General features: G+C 40.6%; 1 protein-coding gene across 14 annotated transcripts in view; it reads left to right on the top strand.

Annotated features, from left to right (window-relative positions):
- Positions 1-19,481, top strand: part of ATXN1 (ataxin 1) — a 226,991-nt gene that overhangs the window by 49,837 nt on the left and 157,673 nt on the right. For 10 of the 14 annotated variants that reach the window (XM_081919385.1, XM_081919384.1, XM_081919388.1 and 7 more), the window contains one exon: positions 1,005-1,091. The exons of 2 other annotated variants lie outside the window; for them this stretch is intronic. The gene's annotated coding sequence lies outside the window, so the exon portion shown is untranslated. The remainder of the gene's footprint in view (positions 1-1,004; positions 1,092-19,481) is intronic. 2 more of the 14 variants (XM_081919391.1, XM_081919386.1) reach the window with 1 other exon arrangement.

Genomic DNA, 19,481 nt, shown 5'->3' with positions numbered 1-19,481 from the left:
GCCTCAATACAATGAAAGACAACACCAGACATTCTGCAGCTAGTAGTTCTCTTCTTGTTGTCATTTCAGTCTGTGCACTCAAGTCTCTGATAACCCTTTGCTCTAAAGGGCCCAGTTACCCTTAAGGACAGTCCTGTGTGCATGGCCTCAAATGATGTTAATCGGGACATCGTCACACTTTCTCCTGTATCCAAGGAGATAGGTTATTGGTATTTGTCATTCTGCACATTCTTCCATTGGATGGGAATAATATGTACTTAATATGAATTCCTGGGTTCAAGAAAGAAATTCAGCACAACAGTTGCCTCTCTCTATCTTCTGGCCTGAAGGCCGGAAGGCAAGGAGGGAAGTGTGGCAGGAGAGGCAACAGCAAGGAGTGCCAGGGGCGGGGCATGTCTCAGGTGTGGGAGACTTGAACACAAGCAGAGACCGCCTTGTGTTTTGTATTGTTTATTTTTAAATGTTTCTGGTTCTACATTGTCTTTATGGTGGTGTATTTTATTTTGTCGAGTTGCTTTGAGACATTTTATTTATTATAAAGCGACAGTTAAATGTAATAAATTATAAACATTATTTTTTATTAATAATAGAACAAGTGAACAGGTAGGGAGCCTCAAAAGAAAAAGGATAAGGAGCTTTAAAAAGGAGCCTAAAATTAATGTGCAAATAATTTATGTAATAATATAATGTGCTCAATGTATTTTTGTATATTGCTGCCTTCATCACTGAGAGTGAACAAGAACTATATTAGGAGTGCTCAATAGTAAAATAATACCATTACTTAAAAATAAACACATTACATCAAATAGCTAAGCAAACTATGTCCACCCCCTAATCTTAAACCAATGAAAAGACTTGAAAACAAGAATTCTTATTAGAATTGGTGAGAGACCACTCCCTGATTTGATTTGATTTGATTATAATGGATTTTGTGGGTGCATCTGTTTGCCTGTCTACAATTTTGCATCTTCTCTATTTCATAAAGATATCTCTTTATTTCTTAGCAGAAAACCATTGCACCCTGGTTGGATGTTTCAAGACTCAGTGGATTTTTACATCAAAGAAAAGTAGAAGATCTGTGCATTTATTAAGTAAGACTTTTTATGTTTAACTTTTTCTGCTTGTAGTTCATAACATGGAAATAAAAAAGAGCAACGTGCTTGCATCTGATGTGTGCATTATAGCTTTGAGGCCCAAAAACAAGTACACAAGAAATGCTTTATTCTGTGGCCATGTTTGCCTGTCGCCATAAACTGTAAACCATGGTTTTTCATGCAGGGACAAATTGCATCCACTGTGCTCCTCCCTGCAACAGCTAGGAGGAAACAAACCATGTTCCTTGGTTTAGTGTTATGTCTGAATTTACGACTGTGGTTTGTTTCACTTTAGGCAAACCATTGTGATAAAACAAGATTTCATGGGTGCCATGTTAACTATGCAATGGCGGAGCTTCATGCTCTGGCACCAGGGGGAGGGCAGAGAGCAGGTGGGGGTGGGGCTGGCGCGCGTCCTGGGAGCGGGGTGCTCCACCTGCAGGGACAGGGTGGGGCGTCCAGCGCAGGGGGGGCAGCCGCGATGGCACCCTGCCAGGATCGCTCTGCTGGGAACAGTGTGCTCCCCCCACACTCCTCTTCCTCCACCAGTGTAACCATGGGGTATTTTAAGTAGTAGTTGGGCAAATACCTCCATAGAATCACCTGATCAGGTGGGGTTTATGTTTATCTGGATGTGGGGAATTTCTATTTCACTTTTTTATTGTGATCAGATCATTTTCTGGTGAGATTTAGGCTTGCTGAAAAGGTGAGGTACCAGTTGGAATGGTCTGCCCTTGGAGGCAGATAGATCTGGATGAATTTCTGAGAGTCCTTCAAGGAGTTTCCACATGGCATGGCTGGTGTCCCTATTAATGCCTTGGTCACTTTGTGGACTGTGGAGGTGGCTTTACCTAAAATGTGAAGGCCCCTCCCTTGAAGCCTTTCCCCGCTGAAAAAACTGGGAAAATATTGGACTACGACATGTGAAAGGGTACAGAAGCTTGTTTCAATCCACGCAAACCTTCAGCTTTTAGAAGTCCATGGTAGATAAGATGGCAAATATGAAGAAGCAGAAACAGAAAGCAATAGCTCAGAAAATGGGACTGATAAAATTTTATGTTGAGACCCCCTTTTTCTCAGTTCTTTTTTATGTCTGCTTGACAGTGTGGAGAACTGAAGGAGACATAGGATTATATTAAGTGATAATCCTACTCAGAGTAAGACCCATTGAAGTTAATAGACATAAGGAACTAATTACTAATTTCAGTGGGTCTATTTTGAGTAGGACTTAGTTGATTACAGCCCATCATAATTTTCTGCTCCTTATAAAATGGCAAAAGGAAAGAGATGCTAGGTTCCTTGCAGTCTAGCAGCTTGTAGTTTCATCTGTAACAAAAAGTAAAAAGAGTCTGTAAATATTGACTGAAGAGATTGTATAAACATGATAATTTAATGGCAAACCAATTTATATATAATGCATTTTATGTTCCTAAAGTAACAAAGTGACTTTTGCTCTGTAAAAGAGGCTAACAAGCAATTAAGTATTGCTTTGGTATCTGTATTTTTTAAAAAACAAAACGAAAAACAATATTTTCCTGCCTGTGTCTTCAAAATTTCCAGAAATTTAATCTCTAAGCTTAGGTGATTGACATGATCACTTCCAACTGTTTCCATAAATAGAGCTTATTCAGCTCCTTTTGTTCATGAGAGAACTAGGGGTAGGAATCTGAAGGATAATGGGTGGAATGCAAGTGTAAAACTGTGGTTCATCAAATGCTGAATTTTGAGTGCCTATGCCAAAATCTCAGCACCGTACAATAACATAATTAAAAACATGAAATACAAAGAAATGCAGCATATAAAATAAGTACAACGTAACAAACCAACAAAGTAATGAGAGAATCCTCTCCTCAAACACAATTCCCATTGGATTGAGCAAATCCCATAGTAGCTAATCAAAGACATTAAAGGGGGGGGTGTCTTTGCCTAGCATTGAAAGGATTGTCAAATGAGTACCAGACAGCACTCTTTGCAGAAAGCATCCTTTTCTTGCTAACCAGAGCAACTTGTTAAACTAATTTCAAAAATGGCCTGCTGCAAAAAGTGAGTGCCGCTACAGCAGGCATAGGCAAACTCGGCCCTCCAGATGTTTTGGGACTACAACTCCCATCATCCCTAGCTAACAGGACCAGTGGTCAGGGATGATGGGAGTTGTAGTCCCAAAACATATGGAGGGCTGAGTTTGCCTATGCCTGTGCTACAGGAACGGCAAATTGGAGGGCAATTTTTTAGGGGTAGGATTTGCAAATGTTTTAGAGGGGAGACTTACTTTGGCAGTGCTTTTTAGGCATTTTTGTCCTCTCAGACTTCATATATTTCCCCTGCACAACGACCATTGAAATAATGCTGCACTGCGATATAATATTATTCTGATGGGGATTCTGGGGAGGTCGGAAGAATGACAGCCAACAATTTTCTCCCAGAATCCCTCATTAAAACTATTTGACATGACGCATCCAGCAACTTTCCAAGGGGCATCAAAATGGGGAGCAACGACAGCAACTGAGAAGCAGCTTCTGATAATATAATTTGCAGCAGCAGCAAAATGAAATTTCAGAGGATGTTAAAGATTAAAATAAACCAAGTGTTGATGTGTTCAAAACAAGTTCTCCCTTAAAATTATTGCAAGTTTTTACCCTTCTTTCCCCCCGCCATTCAGATTTTGTGTAGAACAATAATTAAGCCAAATAATCTGTTTAGCCTTACTTTATGTATGACCCAGACTGGATTACTGCGAAGTGTTTCACATTGGGTGCCTTGGAAGGCAGCTTAAGAACTTCTGTTGTGCAAAATGCAGCTTCTGTTGTGCAAAATGAAGCCCTTTTATCTAAAGGGCCGTCTGCACCCATATATATGACCCTGCTCACAATTGCCCACTAGTGAAATTGGCTGTATTGATCAGCAATGAGATAGGGCCTTATGTCGTGGTGAACTCTGCAGTTGGGCAACTCTTCCTGTTAATATTTGCCTGGATCCTTCAGTTCTGGAATGCAAAAAAGCCTAGACGATCTGATTCCATTTCTTTCATGCAACTATTTGTCTGTATCCACTCAGTGCTTCATGTTCTACATGATCATATTTTGTTTTTATTTCTCTGTGTTGCTTTGTGAGGGCTTGGCCCTGAAAAGCAGCAGATAAGAGGAATAAAATAATACAGTGGTACCTTGGGTTACAGACGTTTCAGGTTACAGATGCTTTCAGGTTACAGACAGCGGGAGGCCCCATTAGCTAAAGTGGTGCTTCAGGTTAAGAACAGTTTCAGGTTAAGAACGGACCTCCGGAACGAATTAAGTTCTTAACCCGAGGTACCACTGTACTGTAAACTGATAAATAAGCCCTGAGTGCTAAGAGGAGCTATCATTTTAAAAAAATCTTGTCTTTGGAGCATTGCTAGAGAAAAGTCACAATGTAGTTGCTTTTTTGTGCCAAAAACGTTTCTGTAAACTTGCCCCAAGTTCAAATAAGAGGACTGTTTGGATTGCTTTATGTACTTCATGTTGTTGCTTTGTTGTGATAAAAGAGAACTGTTTATTCAGAGCTGAATCCTAATGTTTCACTGTTCTGAAATATGAATGGATTCAGTTGTCAGATTTTCAAGGGCTGGCTAGTATACTTCCTCTCTGGACTAAAAAAATACGACTGCTTGTGAGATATAAAGGCAAAATGAAAAACTTAGGGAGGAGCCAAGACGGCAGCTTACTGTTTGAATTGTTTATTTATTTTTGCAAGCTATTGACCCCTTGACTTCCAGGCGGAGCCGAACCTAAACCCAATCTGGCTGCAGCTTTTATAGGGTCTCCAGAAATAAGTGTCATTGGGTATACCATTTCTAATGGGGCCTGTCCATACATGATATGTTGCTGCTCAGGAGATTAAACTCCATACAGGAAAGGCTATGTATACTGTTATATAGAGAATACTATGTAGTCTGAGTTTTGCTGCAGGTAAATAGACTGAGAACTTGGAAACTGAAACTTTTATGTTTGTGAGATTGGTTGTGGAGGAGAACACATTCTTCCGTTGCTTCAAATGTAGTTGGGTCGTGCTCTTTTGTGGTTACTTATGAACCTATGCTTGCTATGCATATGAAGCTGATGCTGCAGATTGCTGATATTGTACTAGATATATTCATTTTCAACATAAAATGAATTATTTATATTACTTAGCCAGGGTATTGGTGACATAGTTGCTGTTTTCTAAGCTTATGGAGAATTTGAATTTCTTCTTCAAAACTCACTAAATTATTTTATTAGTCCCTATTTTATTTCAATTTTAATGCACCAATCAATAGTAGCTTCACATTTATTGACAGGAATTTCTTGCCTATTGTTTATCGTGGATAAAGAATATGAGATTTTATTGATCCAGTAAAAATCAGGACATAAATCACTATCTCTTTACTTTTCTGCTATATGCAGATGCACTACCCCTGTGGGGTTTTTCCATTATGGAAACACTGATGAGGCAAAATGTATAGCAGAAATGTGCTCAGTCCTGTGGAGGCCTGGTGCAGCAATGCTCAATATTTTCGAGAACATGCAAACTGAAGGTGGGTTTTGGAGGGTGGGTTTTTTGGGGGGGTTTGCACTTGTTATACAGATTGAGAAGTGGGTTTTGGACCAACATTAATAGGGAAGCCTGCTATTATTTCTTTATTCCTGGGTCTTCCTGCCACTTTTGCCTCTGCCTCCTTACTATATAGAGCATTTAGATGTTAGCAATTGTGAATGTGTTACAGAGGGCTGGCCCATCCATGAGGCAACGTGAGATGGCTGCCTCAGGGGGCAGAATCCACAGGGGCGGCATATCCATCCCCCCAGCATCTGCTGATTTGGTGGCAGCAACAGCTGCAGCGTGCTACTTGGAGACCAGATCTGCTCCCCCGCAATGTACAGCAGCCTCTTGGCCAATAGGAGGCGCTGCTTATCTCCTTCCTGGTGTTATATGGTTGAGGAAGAGAGAAAATGGTGGCCACATTTTTCTTTTATTTCTTTGTAGTGGTGCAGCATAAAAATGCTAGTACATTTGCAAAGCTAAGCAGGATCTGGTATGGTTTAAAATTGGATGGGGGGACCCTATGTTGAGCTTTCTGCATTTCAGGGGATTGGACTAGGGGGCCCTTGGGATCCCTTCCATCCCTGCAATTCTTTGACTCTATGATGTGAGGGGCTAATGGCTTCTTAGATAATCTAAACTGTGATGTACCTAAAAATGGAGAGTGATTTGTGTCAGTGGCAAACAAGGTAAGACAACACATAATGAACTTCCCAGGGTTTGAAATTATATCCTACTTCTGTATTTCTCACATTTTTTCAGCATAAGCCTCTTTGCAAAACTCACTCTACCTGTTGCCTAACACGTTCCCTTCCAATATGGCAACAGTCATTTCTTCAGTAGGTGAGTTTGCTGAAATGCTCACATGCAGAGTGACAAGACAAGGGACTCTGACCCTTCCTAAAACTACACACAGGTAAACATAAGAACAAAGCATAAACTTTGATTTCTCTTCTTACCAAATCTGTTTGAGAGTATGGTTAAATGGAAATTATGTCCTCCTCATAAATCACTGTAGATCAATAAAGGTTTCCTAATGTTCAGCCTTCCCAGTTCTCAAAAGGAGGCTCCACAATTCCCTTCTTGCTCCCCTGCAGTTTTGGAATCTCAGACATATTGGTTCATATCTTTGTAGTCAATGAGCATCTCTGTTGCCATTTGAGGCTGTCTGGCCAGAATAGTGCTTGCTGGCAGTTTTGAGTCATTGTCATGTGCTAGTTTCAGAAGTAAATGGCAGGTCAAAATGAAAGTACCGAAAGGCAATATTTTAAAATCTACATTTGTCTGTTGACTGGAAAAATATCTAACCAAGTGCACAAACCAGAGAGTAATATGAGAAGGGGAAGACAACAGAGAAAAAAGTGGGAAGAAGCAAGTGTTCTGATTCTGTAATATCTGTACTAGTAGTTTGTGGTACTTTAGTTAGGCTGCTTCTGTTTTGCACTTTGAAAATGTAAGACATTACACAGAGCAACACAGCCACTCAAACAGAGCAAATCCTGTGGTGAAAGGCTGAGCAGCTGATTTTTCCAAAGGGGAGTTAAAACATCCCCATTGTGTAGATAAAAAGCCTGTGTACCTAGCCATCTTTTCCCACAACTCACTCTCTCCTCATACAAACTCTGTCTACAACAATGTGTGGCTCTTCCTTCCATCTAGCTTCAACTTGCTCATCTGAAAAACAACAACACAGGGGTGGTCTCCTGGATTTATTCTAGAAAAGTTCAGAGAGGTGAACTTTCAGCTTGTTCACAGACTCTGTTTGGGCTAAGATACAGTGGTGCCCCGCAAGACAAATGCCTCGCAAGACGAAAAACCCGCAAGACGAAAGGGTTTTTCGGTTTTTGCGTCGCTTCGCTAGACGATTTTCCCTATGGGCTTGCTTCGCAAGACGAAAGCCCATAGGGAAATCTCCGGGGACCTCTTTTAAATGCTGGCGGTGGGGAGCAAAGCCTTCCCCCCCCCCCGAACTTCAGAAGAGGTCCAGGAAGGCCGGTGGGGGCTAAAGGTTTTGCTCCCCACCGCCAGCATTTTAAAAGCGGTCCGGGATAGCAGGGAAGCGCTTCCCGCTATCCCGGACGGCTTTTGAAGGCAGGCAGGGGGGAGCAAAGACTTTTGCCCCCCGCCAGCCTTCAGAAGAGGTCCAGGGGCTTTTAAATCGCCCCGGACAGTCCCGGGGCGATTTAAAAGCCCCCGGGAAGGCAGGCAGGGGGGGACAAAGACTTTTGCCCCCTGCCCGCCTTCAGAAGAGGTCGGGGGACAGTCTGTCCCTGGACCTGGTCTGAAGGCGGTTTCCATAGGAACCCATTAATTGATTTTTAATGCATTCCTATGGGAAACCGTGCTTCGCAAGACGAAAAACTCGCAAGACGAAAAGACTTGCGGAACGAATTAATTTCGTCTTGCGAGGCACCACTGTACTTTTAAGACCACCTGCTGCTGATTCCTCTACGATGACTCTGCTGGCAGAGAACTGGCACACAGATCACATGTAACTGGGCAGCAAGAAGGAGCAGAGGAAGAACCAATACTGTTAGACTGGAGGATTGTGTTCCTGTGTATTATGGGTAGAATCCAAATGGTGCTCCTTGCTTTGGTTGCTCCAACAGGGGCTCTGCTAGTGGAAAAGAAGGAAAAGCAATTTATTTGATTCCCTCCCCCTCCTCTATCCCCTAGCATCCCCAGAAGAGTCTAGTCTAGGTCCATTTCTGCTAAATTGTACCTGAAGTTGCTTAAGAAACCTATACCATATTCAAAATAGCAGTGGACTCCACAGTATAACAATAAATGTGAGTGATACTGACATCCAGAGTAGCTGTACAATGTGTCAGTAGCAACATAAATAGCTGACATGCACAAAATATATTCTTCCCTTTGTTCTGCCTGCACTTTTTTTTTTTGCTGATATATATCAAATCTTACTGGAATGCTTCAGATGACTACTGCTATAAATAGATTTTTCAAAATAAATTGATCATATGTGTTTGAAATTATGTACTAATTGATTTCCGGAGAAGCCGAGGCAATTTAAATTAATTGGTTTTACAGAATACTATACTATCTGTATGCTTCTCATGCATTTCAGTTTTCTAATAAACAAACTCTTGAGAATTTGTGAAGTATTGATTTTGTTTCTGCCCGACTTCTGTTGGGCAATCACTTATAGTTGTTAATCTGCTGTGTGGCTGCCTGATATTTAATGATTTTCTCTTAGATGGCTAGCACTCTGTGATCATTGAACTTTTTTTTGTGGGCCCCCCCTTAGGATTTTTATCTAATTTCTTTTCCTAATATAAATCTCAGGGTTACCTCAGGTTGTCTAATATCTTCCTATTGCATGTGTGTATTGCTTGCTTTAGCCTCATTTGTGCACACAAATATTAGAATCTGAAATAGAGAGAATGATAATCAAAGTATACTTAAAAGAGCAGCAGAGATGACAATAGAATCAGATCACTTGGGTAAACCATGACCTCTGTTAAAAGCTCAGGCAAATAGGATAGACATTGTGTGCAATCTTAGAAGGTGTGCATATGCTAGATTCAGTATTCTGGGAACAGAGTTCTGCAGGTTATGTGCCACCACTGAAAAGGCCTCTTCATGACTGTCCACCTAATTTCTCAAGGTAGGGGCACCATTAGAAGGGCCTTTGCAGAATATCTGAATTAATAGGCAAGTTCATATGGGAGAAAAAAGTCCTTTCAGATTCCATGAACCCAAACCTTTGAAGGCTTTATGGATTGAAAGCTAGTACTTTGAATTGTGCTGAGAAACAAACTGGAAGCCACTGAAGTTCTTCAAAATTCAGGAAATGTGGCAGTTTTTGCTGACTACCTGACTATGGTATTTTGGTTCACTTGAAGTTTCCAGACACTTCTTAAATTAACATATTAGAGAAATCACATTTTCCAAAGCATGGGTAGCTGTGGCGAGATCATCTAATACAGATTTTACTTGGTGATGTCAGCTGAATAGTTCTGTTTGCCTTTTAGAAATACATAGAGTTTTGTCTACAGGCATATTTTTTATATTTTTTGTAGTTGTGAAACTTTTCTTCCCTCATAAACCTACCTGCAGAGAATCTTCCCTGAGCTAGTAAAATATATTTCAGTTTATCTTTTTCAGAAAAGGGACACTTTACACATTGCAGAAAAAGACGGGTTACTGCTAGGAGACCACATCTTTTTCTGTTAAGGCTTGAAAGTCACTCATGTGTGCTTCAAAACACACACTCTTCAAAGTGTGAAAAGAAGCTAGCCAGAGCTGAGATGCAGTAATCTTTCAGCAAGAATATCAACTTCATCATCACTCTCTCAGATTGTGAATTAAATGCTCCCTTCCCTGCTCACAGAAATGGAAGGAGATATATAGATATACTCAAGGAAACCTTGAGAGATACAGACATTCAGAGCATCAAAAAGCTATCCAGGAGTAACCCAATGAGGACAACATACTTAGAAGCTTCCAGAAGTCGCAGAACAGGAACAGGAAACTGGGATATGGACTGTGGAGAAAGAATGAATTGGTCTGACTGACTCCTTTTAAAGTTTTGTCATATTCTGGAGGAGGGTATGTATGTCTGTGCTCAGTGGCGTAGTGAGAGTTGCCAGCACCCAGGGCCACGTGGGGGTGTGTGTGTGTAGGCATGCAGATTCAACTGCCCAACGGCATCCACGTCACTCAGGAGATTGCAGCCGCGGAGATAAGGAGCTATTTCATTGTGTGGAGACGTCATTTCCTGGTTTGCATGGAGAAACTGTTTTCAACAGAGAACAGCAACAGCAGTGCACAGCTGTATTGAGACAACACTGGGTGTTGAAATTTTGTGCCCCTAACAATGTTGTGCCTGTGGCAACTGCCCCAGTGCCCCCTAAGCTACGCCACTTGTCCGGCTGGCTAGACTGTCAACAGGAGCACCAATAAAGGGATGAGGATACAATGCTATTTGTTGTTGCACACACCCCTTGTTGCTGTTCACTTTGCAGCAGTGAACTATATATTGGAAACCAGTTCTGTGGATCACTTGTAGTTGGAACATGGGAACAGCTCAGATCATTGGCCTATCTAGCTCAGTATTGTTTACACTGACAGCTCTCCAGGGTTCCAGCAGGACTCTTTCTCAGCCAGGGATTGAACCCCAGAGCTTCTGCGTGCAAGGCAGATTTTCTACCACTGACCTACAACACTTCTCCAGTTCTTGGTTTAAGTTAATTCTTGAGCTCTGGTATTTCTCTCTTTCAAGAAATATAAAATAAATGTTATGACATAGGCATACTTCTTGATTTCATCCCATATTTCCCATCCATTGTTGAGGAGCCGGAGAAAACCAAGCAAAAATATTAAGCACTTTTGTACTACTAGTCTTCACATGCTTATGATGAGAGCATATATTAAGAAATCCCATGTTCCCCATTCCACCCAGAGGGGTGGCCTGATGTAATGCATATGGCCAACAAGTTACAAGGTTTGCATAGTAATTTGTTGGTGCTGTTGATTCTGTTAAACGTCATTTCCCCCCTTTAGGGCAGGGCGAGGTGCAGCAGTAGTTTTAGCCCATTAAATTTGCCAAAGAAGCCACACTGTGAATTGGTGAAGTAGAAGTTTCCCCAGAACCAAGACATAAAAAGGAAGTTACCAGCCTGCAGTCAAGATTCAAAAAGATAGGCAGTGACAAATATTATATTTGTTTTCATGAAAATTAGCACCTTCCTGTCCTAATGTGTGCAACGTCCTTAGAAATGCACACTCCCTTTCTAGAGACTTGATTTGGGGCATTTGTTGTGTTCCGTATAAGCTCCTAGGCATATCCCCACTGTTCCAGTGGATTTGGCTGTGATGCTTCATTTTGCTTTGTGCACTCCCTTGTTGTCACTATTTCCATAAAACTGCATTTTGACAAACAAGAACCATATGTAAGGAAGCGAAAGTACAACTTTTCTCAGCCTTTCAGTTTGTTAATCTGTTAGAACAAATCTGTTGCTTTTTCACAGCGTGTTAAGCCCTGCAGCTCCTTTTCCTGAGCACACCTGCCAACATTTTAATCTATAAATAAGGAGGCTTGTGGAAGAAAAATAAGACACGCCTTCTAACTCCATTGAAATCTTTTTGGAAGAGACAGCTTATTTTGGCAAAGATGATGAAGAATTATTATTAAAGTGCAAAGCAGCTGAAGTCTAGAGGTTGCCCCTCCTAAACAGGAAAGGTTGACATGAGCACAGGCCAAAAATTGTTTCACTTTCTCTAGCAAACTGATGTTGCTGCACCTGTTTGAAAAGCTAACCTGGAGGAAAATTACGCAAATCAACCTTATTCCCCTCAAATTAACTTTTTGCTGCTCCCCTTCTTGAGATCTTGAACTTCAGTAGATCCAGCAGCCTCACAGTATTAATGTACCTGAGTATTTCAAAAATTATTTCATCTCCAGTTGGTCTTCAGGCCTAGTTAATGGCATAATGCTTCCAGTCTTTCAACCATGGCTTTGAGATTGGGAGTGGAATGTGAGCTTACGGGCTCCCTTACCCTTCTTTCCTTTTCTTCCCATGTGAATTTCCTCCTTTCTTTCATTGTCAGCATTAACCAGGTTGTAACTTTATGGGGCGAAGTCAGACTGAAGAGAAGATGCTTATCTTCCCATGCTTAGTACACAGAGGCTTATCAGAGGACACAGGTGGCACTGTGGTCCAAACCACTGAGCCTCTTAGGCTTCCTGATCAGAAGTTTGGAGTTTCGAATCCCCGCAACGGGGTGAGCTCCCGTTGCTCTGTCCCAGCTCCTGCCAACCTAGCAGTTTGAAAGCACACCAGTGCAAGTAGATAAATAGGTACCGCTGCGGTGGGAAGGTAAACGGCGTTTCCATGTGCTCTGGCACTTGTCACGGTCCTCCGTGCGCCAGCAGTGGTTTAGTCATGCTGGCCACATGACCCTGAAAGCGAGATGAGTGCCCCAACCCCATAGTTGCCTTTGACTGGACTTATCTGTCCAGGGGTCCTTTACTTTTACCTTTATCAGAGGTTGGTAGACAGGCTGCTATAGAGGGCTCCTGCCCTAGCTGAACAATAAAAAACTATTCTACTTTTAGAAGACATCTGAAAGCAGCCCTGTATGGGAAAGTTTTTAATGTTTGATGTATTATTGTGTTTTAATTTGTTGGAAGCTGTCCAGAGTGGCTGGAGTTACCCCATCAGATGGGTGGCATATAAATAACAACAACAACAACGACAAACAGAATGAACAGGTTCAAATTGTAAGCTCTTTTTGCAAACAATATTGATGGTTAAGGTGTTTCTGTTCCAGCAGCAAAAGTTGGAGTAAAGTAGGCAGGGGAGGGGAAAGGCATGATTTGAAGAGTAATAAAACATCTAGATGTTTGTGATAAATACAGATTTTTATTATAAGAACTGGGAGTTTTGAGTCTCATAGAGCCAGATAATCAGCACAATATCCTTGTAGATTAGAACAGAACTCGTTTCTCTGAATTTTCCTGGTACTGTGGACCATTCATGGAAAAACGCTAGCTCTTATCTATCAGCCTTTATTGAATATAGTTTCTCTAAACAGAGGAAATAGGAGCTGCCTTTTGTCATGAACGTCATTCTGGCTGTTAGTTGAGGACGGTTAATGTATTTAAAGTATTTTTATGCAAGAGGATTTACCCACTCCCACTGGTGAATTTGTTTGCTTGGAGTTATTTTTCTCCAGACTGTACTAGGAAAGACTTATCAGTTCAGTATAAAGACGTGAAAGCAAATTGAGAAGACTTCTGCCGACAATGTAACTTATTCTCAATAAAGTACCACAAAAATAGAAGCAAGTGTTCCAGAAATTGAGGTTCTGAGAAACTACACATCTCATTTTATGTTGAATTGTGAAGAGGTGTTCACAGACAATGATTTGTTTAAAAAAAATATGGCCACAATGACTACAGTGTTTGTGTGTTGCTCCAACAATATAAGCAACACATTCTCAGCAGGGCTTCCTTGCTTACCAGCTTCTCAAGACTTAAGGATATGCTGCTGTCCATATCTTCCTCTCCTCTCCCCCTGCCCCATTCCGACCTGCTTCAGATTTTAATAATATTTGTATACATCAAGGAACTAGCCATTTGAGTAAATTTAGTCTTCGTCATTGGAACTAACATATGCATTAGGGTCACGATATTTTGATGTTCTGATTAGGGAAACAAGGGCAGAGTGTGGTTATTTCCTGTGTAAATGGACAAGAGATGAGCCAAACTAGCCCTTAACTTGTCTTAGGGACTTTGGTTTTCTGGAGTTAGTCAGAGGCCTTCGTAAGGTCAGATGCATGAGCCCAAGGTATCCGTTTCTAGTATGTAGTGTGACCTTCATGTCTATTCCCTTTATCCAGAATCAGGACAATCACCAGTCCATTTTGCTGCTCCCATCATCTCTTGCTTGTGGTGTGGAAATCCAGCGACGATTCATTTGTTGTCTGTAGGAAGTATTTTTGTTAAAATTATATTTAATTGTGCTTCTTCCTCAAAGAAGTCTTGAAGAGGTTCTATACTAGTGCAGTATGATGCATTCCTCTGAGAAGATAATCTCGCTTTTGTCTTCTGATGCCTGTAAATAAGATGGATGGATTGGACAGAGTAGCTAACGCAGTCAGTGCTTAAGGTTCTTGCCAGACATTTTTCACAAAGCAGTGCCGTTTCCTTTACTAAATGTCATGTGTCTTATGTAAGCATTCTTCAGGAAGCAACATTAGCATAGGGGGTAAAAGTAAAAAATGTTCAGGGCTCTAAAAGTGGTTGGTTGTTGTTTTTAAATTGTTTTGTCACACAGTGAAAATGTTTGAGCCCAAGCTGTGGTAGATGAGAAGAGTATCCATCCAGCTTTCCTTTCCTTAGATCTTCTGCCACCTTCTAAGGTAATGATTTTCATTCAGAGCCAACTGTTCTGTTGACATCCAAACCCGGGGAAGTGGGGCATAGGTTGTCTGTGTTAAAGGCAGTGGGTTTGGAAGGAGAGGCCGCCATGTAAAGAGAACATGTCCAAGAATGCTGTTCTAATGTGATTAATGGAAGAGGGCGGCAATGAACAGTGATTGTTTTTCATATGATGAAAGTCCAGATGAATTCAACTTAAAAATAAATCACCATCCCTCCATCCTTCTTTTTCAAGCCTTAAAAAAGCTGTAGCTTGATCCCTTGTAGGAGAACATATGTTTCCAAGCCTCTTTTATGCTTCTTAGGTTTGTCCCTGGGAGTAAGCGGTGATACCACCCATAGTATAAGACCTGAATGAAATGTACCCTAATCATCACCATCTATTTTGCAGTGGTAGCACTGTTCCTAAACATCAACATTTCTTCTTTTTTTACCCAAAAGTCCCCTTGCCACAATGCTACATGATAATTCAGCATCAAGATAAGGGGGCTTTTGGGTAAGAGAAATGGCTGCCACAGTAGCCACCTGCCCATTTTATGAGGGAAGAGATACTAGCTCCTAACATGGGGAGATTGCTGTGACTAAATGTTATGAAATGCATGTTTCACCATATACCGTAAGCCATTACCCATATTTCAACTAACCAGAAATCAAGAGATGGTGGGATGGAATTTTTTCCATTTCTGACAGATCAACATGTCATCTGCCACTAATAGATTTGTGTTAATTTTTATACTAGGTGAATTGACTTTTTTTGTACCAGGAGTAAGACGGGGTGTATCCCCAGAAGTGGTTTAGCAGATAATATCGCAGCAACTCATCTATGTGAGTTGGTTGACATTTTAAATGACTTTAACTGCAACATTGGTTTCTCTGGATCAGGAACTGGTGTTTTTAGGGAAGTCATCATGAAAAATGTATAATTCAGGCTATTATATTTTATAAACATAAATTGTCAATCTAAGACAAAAATGCAAGGTAAACCAGGTTCTCATGTGACAGGTCAGCTTTTTCTCCACTATTCTTGAGAAGTTTAAATCTGTCTTAATCATATTCTGTTTTCTACAATTGTCCTTGACCAATGCAAGTTTTGTTTTAGTGTATTGATACAAAAAGCGTCAATAATGCTGCTTATACAGTATCATGGCTTGTTGTTTTCAGAATTAGGTTGGTTCATTCCTGAATTGTTTGTCAAGTAGTGAGAACAATTGAAGCACACTATATAAATTCTCCTTCTCCTCCCTTTCCTCTAGAGACCAACTTGTAGTGTTTCAGCTATGTGGCATTAAAACGCTGTAATTAACTCTTGGAACGGCAGCCCAGACATTTTTTAATAAAACCATAAATGTATGAACAAGCCCGAACCTTTGGTAGGTTTTCAACACAGAGGACCTTGCTACCATAGTCTGTAATATGTAAATACTCTAATGAAGCTAATACATTGATCTGTTCATGTGTATGTGCATGCATGACTTTAACATTCTGCAGACAGATCCATCCTGTGCAAAAGCAGATCTATGCTAGACATTTGTACAGAAGTAGTGAGATGTTGGAGATTTGCATAGATAGGGTGAAAAGGGTTATACTGGATGTGTATATACACACACACGCATACATACCGTATTTACTCAGATCTAATGCTCACCTTTTTTCAGCCAAATTACGTTGCGAAAATTAAGGTGCTCTTTAGATTCGATGGCACATTTACATTCTCCAGCAAATACTTCTTTGGTTTCAAGGTTCTGAAAATTGAGGTGCACATTAGATTTGATGGCGCGTTAGACTCGAGTAAATATGGTATGTACGTGTATATGTATTGAGTTGTCCTTGCTTTTATTTTGATTATGTATTTCGTGTTTTTATATTGTGATTTTACCATGCAGGCATAGGGCAGTATACAAATTTACTAAATAACACTTCAAAAAGCTGTTCTTATATTTGATTGTTCTGTTTCTGGCAACTAGAAATAACTTTCTTCCTCTTAATCCCCATCCAGAGCTTCTAGGGTACTCTTGAGTTTCCTTCAGAATATTGTGTGTGCTTGTGTATGTATACTACTTTCTTGCAGCTCTTCTATGCCACCAATGTCTGTTTTCTTCTTCTTCTTCTGTGTACTTTACTCTTGGGAATAAGTCCAGTATCTGACTTTATTGTTGCTAGTAAGTTTCCCTAGCAGCAGCCCTGTGAAGTATGCACCTCTCTTCAGTTAAAGAGCTGTCTTCATTGCTAGTGAAACAGACTCCTCTTATACATTTTCTCTCTGTTGTGGTTTGACAACTAAAAGCATTGCTGTAGAACCTGGTTTGCATACTTACTCATCTTCTCTTAGTCCTTTGAAATTGGTATGCTTGATGCTCACAGCTTCGCCCAAGACGGTGTTATGTGTTTTGTTTTAAATAGTTATAATTTACCTTCTGATTTTTCAGTATCCAGGGTGATTATGTGTGCTCTCTCTCTCTCTCTCTGACACACACACTCACTTTATTTGCTTTGTGGATCTTTATTTTGCTACAGTTCATGGCTTCCATGCATTGTGTAAAAGTTCCTAGCTAGCTTTTTAAAATCTTAAAACATTTTTCTTAATAGTCGAAGCATTAATTGCTAAACTGTGACTAGTATGCTGCACATGATGCTTCCTGATGTCAGATAAATGAGAGGATTCATCTCGTTAAATTGTAAAGCTTGAATGGAGAAATGGGGCAAAAAGCAATGATGCCCCCCCCCTTAGCTAGCCATATTCTCTATTACAGACAGGGTACCAATCAGTTGTGTGTGTATGCAGTTCCAAAGGCCCTAGCAGTAATGTGGGGAGGACAGGTTGTGTTACATCTCTCACAGGATGCATCACTTTACTGGTTTCTTTTAGCTGTTAAGTGCCATGTTTGTAACCCGTATTTTAAACCTGCTGGTAGGTTGCCCAATGTAGATTCAGGCAGATGGTCAGCTGTTAAATCCCTGATCATGTGGCCATCTTAGGAGTTCTTGCCCCAGCATTCCTGCCTATGCTCTGTATCACCCATGATAGATACCTGAAACAATTCTTTCTCTTCTTCTGTAATGGAGCAGCTGGCTCCTAACTTGGTTTGGTGCTGTAGAGTAGGGGTAGCCAACATGGTGCTTTCCACATGTTGTTGGACTACAACTCCTGTCAGCCCCAGTAAGCAGAGCCAGAAGTCGGGGGTGATGAAGTCCAGTAATGCTGGGCTTCAGTTGTGTGGACTGGTCCTTGAATTTTGTTTAATTTTTCAAGTAAGGAAACCTGTTCCTGGGCATTTCATGTAATGACTGTGTCCTTTTTTTAAAATAATATTTATTAAAGTTTTCAATATGAATACATAGTTGGTTCACAATACAATATCTGCCATGACATATTTTCACAACTTCTCTGGACTTCCTCTCATCTCCCGCTCCCATTTTCATCATAAAAAAGAAATTTTCCAGCAATTTATCATCTTGTTTGCATTTTATGTCCCACAATCTTAATTTATAATCTAATAGTTCTCCAAATGGTTCACATTTTCTCGATCTCACTTGTCTTCCTGATTCTGTCTAATTTAGTGGTGCCCGATTGTTTATGATTTAGCAACCTGCTTAACATTCAGCCAAATTACAATATTTTTGTAAATAAATCTTGAATTTCTTCCAGTCTTCTTCCGTCCTCTCTTCTCCCAGGTCTCGAATTCTGCCCGTCATCTCGGCCAGTTCCATATAGTCTATCAGTTGCATCTGCCAGTCTTCCAGTGTGGGGAAATCTTGAGTTTTCCAATGCTTCGCTAGGAGTATCCTTGCTGCTGTTGTTGCATACATAAAAAAGGTTCGGTCCTTCTTTGCCACCCCTTGGCCGACAATGCCCAGGAGGAAGGCCTCTGGTTTCTTAGTGAAGGTATACTTAAATACCTTTTTCAATTCATTATATATCATTTCCCAGAAGGCCTTCACTTTAGGGCATGTCCACCAGAGGTGAAAGAATGTTCCTTCACTTTCTTTACACTTCCAACATTTATTATCAGACAGGTGGTATATTTTTGCCAATTTGACTGGGGTCATGTACCATCTATAAATCATTTTCATTATATTTTCTTTCAAAGCATTACATGCAGTAAAGTTCAACCCAGTAGTCCACAACCTTTCCCAGTCCTCAAACATGATGTTATACCCAATGTCCTGTGCCCACCTTATCATAGCGGATTTAACCATTTCATATTGAGTGTTCCATTTTAGCAGCAAGTTATACATTCTAGAAAGTACCTTAGTCTTTGGTTCTAGCAGTTCTGTTTCCAATTTCGATTTCTCCACCTGGAACCCTAACTTCTTGTCATTTTTAAAAATTTCTTTAATCTGAGCGTAATGTAACCAGTCTCGCACTTTATCCTTCAATTTCTCCAAACTCTGCAATTTCCAATTGTCTCCATCTTTTTCTAGTATCTCCCAATATTTTGGCCAATTGGCCTCCATATTGGGTGTTTTTCGGGCCTTAGCTTCCATAGGTGAGAGCCACCTTGGAGTTTTATTTTCCAATAAGTCTTTATATTTTGTCCAGACATTGAACACTGCTTTTCTGACAATATGGTTCTTAAAGGCCTTATTGATCTTAACCTTGTCATACCATAAGTATGCATGCCATCCAAACGCATTGTTGAAACCTTCCAGATCCAATACATCAGTATCTTCCAGAAGTAGCCAATCTTTTAGCCAGCAAAAAGCTGCGGCCTCATAATACAACTTTAAGTATATGTACACAGATACATATACTTTGAATTAAGTTCCTCTAGGATAGTTGACCTTATTCCCTAGTATGCTTTGTGTGAATTCAACATGAACATTTGTTTAATATATGTATATTGGCACTTGGTTTATAGGAACTACTTTCTAGTAGTCTTCAAAGCCTTGTTGATATTCTCTTGGGCAAAGTGCTTACTCCACACAAG

Source organism: Podarcis melisellensis (assembly GCF_964234715.1).
Source record: "Podarcis melisellensis genome assembly, chromosome: 7".
In the NCBI taxonomy this organism is placed as follows: Eukaryota; Metazoa; Chordata; class Lepidosauria; order Squamata; family Lacertidae; genus Podarcis; species Podarcis melisellensis.
The sequence above is the reverse complement of the archived record's forward strand: the minus strand, read 5'-3'. Positions and strand labels throughout refer to the sequence as shown.